Source organism: Clavelina lepadiformis, chromosome 2 (assembly GCF_947623445.1).
Source record: "Clavelina lepadiformis chromosome 2, kaClaLepa1.1, whole genome shotgun sequence".
Taxonomy (NCBI): Eukaryota; Metazoa; Chordata; class Ascidiacea; order Aplousobranchia; family Clavelinidae; genus Clavelina; species Clavelina lepadiformis.
The window spans coordinates 7,681,759-7,687,762 of record NC_135241.1 but is presented as its reverse complement, the minus strand read 5'-3'; the positions used below and the strand labels follow the sequence as shown (position 1 = coordinate 7,687,762).

The 6,004-nt window shown below is 34.4% G+C and overlaps 1 pseudogene; it reads right to left on the bottom strand.

Annotated features, from left to right (window-relative positions):
* Positions 1-3,453: 3,453 nt before the first annotated feature.
* Positions 3,454-4,335, bottom strand: LOC143444887 (heat shock 70 kDa protein cognate 4-like; annotated as a pseudogene).
* Between the last annotated feature and the right edge of the window lie 1,669 nt (positions 4,336-6,004).

Sequence of the window (6,004 nt, the reverse complement as noted above, 5' to 3'; positions counted from 1 at the left end):
AGTTAACTCAACACCGTTGCTACACAGCTCCTTCAATTAGAGTAAAAGAGAGATTTTTTTGGTTTAGCTGAATAGCCTGCTAATACTGTATTAATGCTTTGCCAGTTTTAAATAACGACTGTTCGAGTATATCTTCAGCTTAGGTGGTCAGTACCGCGGTACTTTTTAAGTGATTATTTCAATATTTTATGAGGGATATTTTTTAAAACATTCATTTTAATTAAACATCAATGCCAATTTAAGCGGTTGTTTTTTTAAATCTACAAATACCTATTAAAGCCGCCAAGAGTGAGTATATACTAACACACACTAGTAAGTTTTAAACATTTTTTACTTATTTTACTTACAACCAATTTTACAAATATTTGTGTTTGGCAAACTAAATGTTAAGCAAAATTGCCAAAAAAATTGGCAAAGAAAATATGCAGCACCATAGAACAACTTACCGTTCCTTTCTAAGGAAACCTTTGCATCAAAAGCCCTGCCAATAAAATAGAGAGCTTTGTTTAAGTTACTGATTATAATAGTCAAACGTTACGACTCGAAAAAGCACTTAAACATGATCTTACTTGAAGTAGGGTAAGGCAGGGACTGTGGCTGCGCACAGAACTGAAGAGACAGCGACGTAGCTGAGAAGTGTGTTCATCGTAAAAGCGGAAGAAGTTTTTACAAAGATTTTACAGCGAATAATTAACAATAATATCGTATGCAATGTTTGCTCTTTTTTAACGCATATACGCAAACAGAGTGGGCATTATTTGATGGGGAGAAGACGACAGCCTTGCTCATCTCAGCCCAAAGCCACTACTGGAGATTAGTAACCTATACTGGTGTAACATATAGGACTAGAGAAATAATATTCATAAAAGTATTTAGCCCCTACTAACGACCAAGCTAAAAAGAAGTCTCGGTTCTTATTAAAATATGTAAGAAGATGCACAGTATAGGTTTCTTGTGATATGGGTTTTTCGTACTGCATTCAAAGGAAGCGCTTAAATCTTAAAGAAAAAGTTTTTTGTTGAATTTTATACGGCAATTTTTACTAACCTTGTAGGTCTGTTTGTTATTGCTGACGTGTTAGTCGTGTGTTTTAGCGTAACGTAATTAAGAAGAACATGCGAACAAATTATGATTTAAACTTTTAAAATGAGTTGAATGATAAAAATTGAATTGAATTGATAAAAGTGAGTTGAATTAGATCATTGTTTGTTCAATAAATTATGATTGGAAATAGCACTAAAACAACATGAAAATGTTTAGCACTTATTAGCGACCAAAAAATTAATTTTCTACTCAAATTGAAGAACGACTAAAAAGTTGTTAAGTTCCTTCAAAATTGTTGTTGTATGCAAATAAAAAAGTCTGCTCACATCAACAGTAGTCTACTAACTATACAACAAAAACATTTATCATTGAAGTAGTAATACAGGGTGGGCCAGAAAAACCTACCACATTTCAAACTAGGAAAAAGAGACAAAATTTATAAGCAATCAAAACATTTATTGTCTCATCTCAAACTCAAAAGGTTACCATTTGATGTATTTATGTTTTAATGATTACATCCTGTAGGTGGCGCCCTCGAGATGTAGATGGCGCCCTCGAGGCCTTCCAGGTGGCTTTCGCTTTAGTGCTGAACCCGTAGCTCTGAAATTTTTGACCCAGAGCATTACAGATTTTCGATTGAGACCAGGATATTTACGGTTTAGTTTGAAATGAGTCTTAAAATTTCTTAGCGTTCGAGTAACAGATTCCCCATTTCTAATGAAATCTTCCACAATAAATGCACGGTGTTTGCCAGTCCAGGCCATTTTACATACAGATACAAAATTTTAAAAATTTGCACAAAACATTATTTACTTATAACTTAAAAACTAAAATCTGAAACACAAATGGTAAGTCCTTTGCTGCAAAATTTCAATTCAACCTCCTGTCAGACTGCTACAGCTTTGGCACAGTAACAATTTCAAATGTGGTAAGTTTTTCTTGCGCACCCTGTACATACAAGTATAATGTAAATGTTAAGGCGTTATAAAAGCGTAGATAGATACATAGTTATCAAACGTTTTAATATAACGAGTAACATTTTTATGAAAAGCAAGTCTCCCTGCGCATTTTTGGTAAGACTATAAATTTGATATCGGAACAATTTAATTGTTTGTTGCTTGTCTATAACGAGAAAGGCGAGCTTGTTATGTGGTGTTTTGTTATTTTTTTGTCGCACACTCTAACAAATATGCTAATATCATGTCAATATTGTTGTTACAAATCTTTTCGAAACAGTGCTTTTTGGTTTTGACCTCTTTCGAGTTCTGGTGTTGTTTTATAACAATAAACAGTTGTCGCTTTTTATTTCCCTATGTACGTATTGTAATAATAAACACAAGTTACACAACGTTCGCTTCATATGCATTCTATTTCTGGATACATGACGTTATTTCCTAATTAAAAAAACGACTGATGCTATGGTTTGTGTAGTTTATAATTATAAGAACAATAAATTAATCTGTACGATTTATTAAAATTTTCTTTAGGTAAACACAAATAAACTTTACAGCAAAATTAAACGAACGTTAGATTTCATTTTTCTTCACGTTGTTGTTCTTGAAGTAAGTCTGAAAAAAATAACAATGTTAACAAAGTTATTATTTGAAAATAAGGTATTATGTGCTGAAGAAACAAAACGCTTTACGCTTCAGCTTTATGCGTTTTAAAAGTTTTCCCAGAACAAATTTTAACATTTCTATGAAGAAACATTTGCCACATTGACCTCAACAGCTGTCGCCTATCAAGTTTAGTTAACATGGTGTTGGACAGTTATAAATGTTATATATAGCCTAGTTTTTAACGAACATGTTGGAAGAACAGAACAAATGCGGAAAGCAATACAGATGCTTAACACCTAAATTATAATCAACGCAAGATCCATTCAACAATACAACGCCTTTCTGCGTTTTCAAAACTAAACTGTGAAACACATTAATTCTCATTCACAATGGTCTACACATTTCGAAACACTGAAGTGAAATGTCAAAATAGAAGACTGACAAATGCTTGAGGCTAAAAAGTAGAAACAAATTTAACTCCTACTTTGCAAGTTTTATGAACGAAAAATTAAGCTTTAGTATGTAGAATGTGATAAAATGTTTCAATATCCAAAGCTGATAACCCATCATTTACTTTACACAAGCTTATTAACTCCGGTTGAAAAGCGTAATACTTTAAAGCCTTTACCCTTCATTTGCAGTAACTTTGCAACGCCAACGAGGCAATTTTTAGCGAATCTTTTTATTCAATGTAGTGAATTTTTTCTTGTTTTAAACAGCATGTTATATCTGGCAAGCTATAGAAAAAAATATCTTTGTTTTAAAGTAATATAGAGTTTTTTGATATTGATTATAGGGCTTGTTACTTCTTGTCAACCACCGGTCGACTTTCCTTGGTATATTTCTTTCTTTAGATAATAGACATCCCGATATATTTCCAACCATAAGCAAATGCTTTGTCAGGATTGATTGATGTTTAATTCTTTGCCATTGCAGAATTTTTGGAGCATTTTTTGGATCTTCGGGATATGAGTAGATCCTTCAACTAACGCCATTTCATGGATCTGATCTTTTCCGAGCTTGGCGTTTCCAAGAGCTTTTTCAACTGGTTCCAAAGTAGAACGGAATAATTCCGAGTTAAGTACGTTCTTCGAAACGTGCTCATGTAATTGACGTGTAAAAATCGATACCTTCACAAAGCGAGTCAATTTCAAGATTTGCTTGAGCTGATGATGACAAAGTACGTTTAGCTCTTTCGCAAGTTGTCCTCAAACGTCACAGAGCTCTCTTGTTTGAGCTAATATCTTTCTTGTACTTTTGCTTAAACTTCTAGACAAAGTGATTGACCATGCGATTGTCGAATTCTTCGCCTGCCAAGTGAGTGTTTCCAGCCGTCGCTTTCACTTCGAATAGTCCACTCTCAATAGTAAGGACGCTCACGTCAAACGTTTCGCCTCTGAGATAAAAAATGAGAACATTTTTTTCGGAAACCGTTTTCTTATCCAAGCCGTATGCGATAGCGGCTGCGGTGGGTTCGTTGATGATTCGAAGAACGTTCAAACCAGCGATGGCTCCTGCATCTTTTGTAGCCGGTCGTTAAAATAAGCCGGTACAGTAATTATCGCATCAGTGACAATTTATCCAAGATCAGCTTCGGCCGTTTCTTTCATTCGATGAAGAATCATCGAGCTGATTTCCTCGAGAGAAAATGTTTTCTCCACTCCTTTATTTCAACCTTCACTTTTGGTTTCGACTTATCTTTGACAACACCAAGCGACAAAATAGCAGCATTATAAGGTCACGGAACTGAAACTAAGCTAATTGCTGAACCTAAAACGCTCACCTGATTTCAAAAATTAATTTCAAATTAACATCCATTGGATCCCGACAACTGCACCGTAATAATAAGACGTTCCGTAATAATAAGACGTTGTTCCGGTAGCAAACAGATCTGAAAATCATTATCGTCATCATCATAGTTGTTGTTATGCAGGGAACCGTGACCGTGTCGAAAGTAGAAAATTCTCCAAGACAATAAAAGAAACAAAAATGACGTCATGCGCAAAACCGAAGTTTCTACACATGTGTTTAAATCTCTTTGCTCCGATGAAGATGGTAACCACGTACAACTTCTAAACCTCCGAGCACATGACTCGCCAGATTTAGAAAAGTACCTGCAGGGCTCAACAAATTTTATATTTGGACAAGAGGAAATGATGAGAATGTTTAGCCATTCGATTTTATGTTCTTTGGCTTCAAAATAAAAAGAAAATCGTTTGTTTTCTATAGTGGTGGATGGAATGCAAGACGTTTGTAGCAAAGAACAGGAATCAGCCAATTTGTATTCTATTTTTTACATCAACTTTTTGTACTTTTGTTGCTGTTCCCCCAATAATTTACACAGATATCGGCCACTGCCTTTAACCCCTTCCCTTAGGGGTAAATAGGCTACGAAGTTATAGATGAAATAATAGTTTACGAAAGATGTAAAATTGTAATTCAGAAATTTTTTTTGTGGAGTTTACTTGGAAGTAAGTTTAACACATGTAAATTGATGGTAGTTTTAAATTCTTTTAATGATCCTGGGAGCACAAGCAAAAGCTTAGCTCCAGAAATTTATATCGAATATTATTATCAAATAGTGCTATGGCAGGAAAAGATTGCTTCTTTTTCTATAGTCCTTATTGAGTGTGTGTAAATGTTCGTTTCATAAAGGTTATTGAATACAAGTTGCAAAAATTTGTTTTCATATTTATGCGTGAATGTGATCGCCTCAAAAAAAACATAGCAGGTAATTAATTTCCCAGATACGAAGCATACTGCAATCAGATTCATGGTCGGAGGCCGCGCCCAAAATTACTCTAATTACAGAAGGTGTCGTATGTCTTTTGTATACGTTTTGCTGAAGTGTGTTGGCCATAATTCTAAACATACGATATCGAATGAGAGACTGTGCTGCAAAGTAATCATGTTACTTTCATTTACTGTAACTTGTATACTGCTGGACAATTAGCAATTTTTGTTAATTTGTCAATACAGTTTCCCTGCAAAAAATATTTGTATCATCAGCAAGCATAATAATTTTTGTACATATTAAGCACTTTATAAAATAATTACATAAAATAGGAAAGTAGAAGAACTAAAATGGATCCTCGTGGAAACCCATGCTGCAAGTTACAAACATTGGAGTGGTTCCCAACCTTTTTTGGTGTCGGGGCCGAATTTCAAACTTCATAGTACGTATGGAGCCGCATGAAAAGACTCAAGTAATTATAACGAAAATTTTAAAGCATGAAATCATGTACCAACGAATAGCAACACTAACAAGAAAAATAACACAGATCAATTTAATGTCCAACTTGACATTGGCTTTGAGCTTTAACAACTTTGTCAAATCGAGGCGCAATTGTGGTTTAGGATTCACAATAAGTAGACAATGGACCATTCACAGCAGTATGAAG